Below are 1,100 nucleotides of genomic sequence, written 5' to 3'. Positions count from 1 at the left end.
GGACAAGCCAGGAGGTCATGACTCCACTCATCACCAACAAGTGTTTTCATAAAGAGCTGGAAGAGACGATGGAGGCCGTCTGAGCTGCATGCAGAGCTTCTGGTTCATGATACAGATTCTGTTTGATGAACAGGATGCTGCCAAACATTTTAACACGTTAACAGTGGAAAAACTTCTACTGTCAAGTTTTTATTCAAATGTGTGTATAAATGGTACGTTGAGCCACTTTCTTTTATACCATTCTCATCAAAATCCTAATAAAACTTTTCTAATGAATCATCGCTTTTTTCCCAGTCTGCTGTAAAGGAATGCTGCTGAGTGTGTGTGTGTTAGTGTGTGTGTGCGTGGGTGGGACATTGTTCTTGGCCCCTGATGAACACTCAGTGTGTAGCTGCAGGTTACAGCAGGGCGTCCTGTACTTCACTATAATTACTGTTTGTGGAAAAAGGCCTTTTTTATGTATAAGGGAACAATGATACATATGTGACACGTATAACACGTAAGTCCTTCTTCATGCAGCTTTTAGCTGTGAAAACGTGTTGATCCTGCAAATTAATATTTCTTTTCTAATATCTGCTCATTTTGAAAGTGATACCATTAAAATAAAAGCACATCTACAGCATGTTTAGATGCTGTTTTTGTGCCCACCAGGCTTAAATAACCCTCTGACCATCCGAAAACACCCGCTGCTTACGGTCAGTCAGCTAAATGTTCTTCTTCGATTTGAAATGTTCGCTGATCATTATGTGGTAAATGTTTCAGGAGGCGTCCGCTCTGGATGGCAGTTTAGCACCACAACCCTTTGTGCAGTTGATTATGGTTCAACTCAGGTGCAGATTAGTCAAAGACAAACGGATTTCCTCAGCCTTATTCATCTAAGACAGTGTTTTTCAACCACTGTGAAAGATTATCAGGTGTGCTCAGAGAAATTACCCAATTTCACCTAATTGGTCTAAAAAGCAGCTCTGTGTTCATCTAAACATGTCACAGTGAAAGATAATAAAATTCCATCTTCTTGTGTTTATCTGATTTCTATTCAACAGCCTTTGACAAGATGGACTTTATATTAATAATATGGATTTAAAAAAAAAAAAAAAATA

The sequence above is a fragment of the Telmatherina bonti genome, assembly GCF_933228915.1.
Source record: "Telmatherina bonti genome assembly, chromosome: 5".
In the NCBI taxonomy this organism is placed as follows: Eukaryota; Metazoa; Chordata; class Actinopteri; order Atheriniformes; family Telmatherinidae; genus Telmatherina; species Telmatherina bonti.
The sequence above is the reverse complement of the archived record's forward strand: the minus strand, read 5'-3'. Positions refer to the sequence as shown.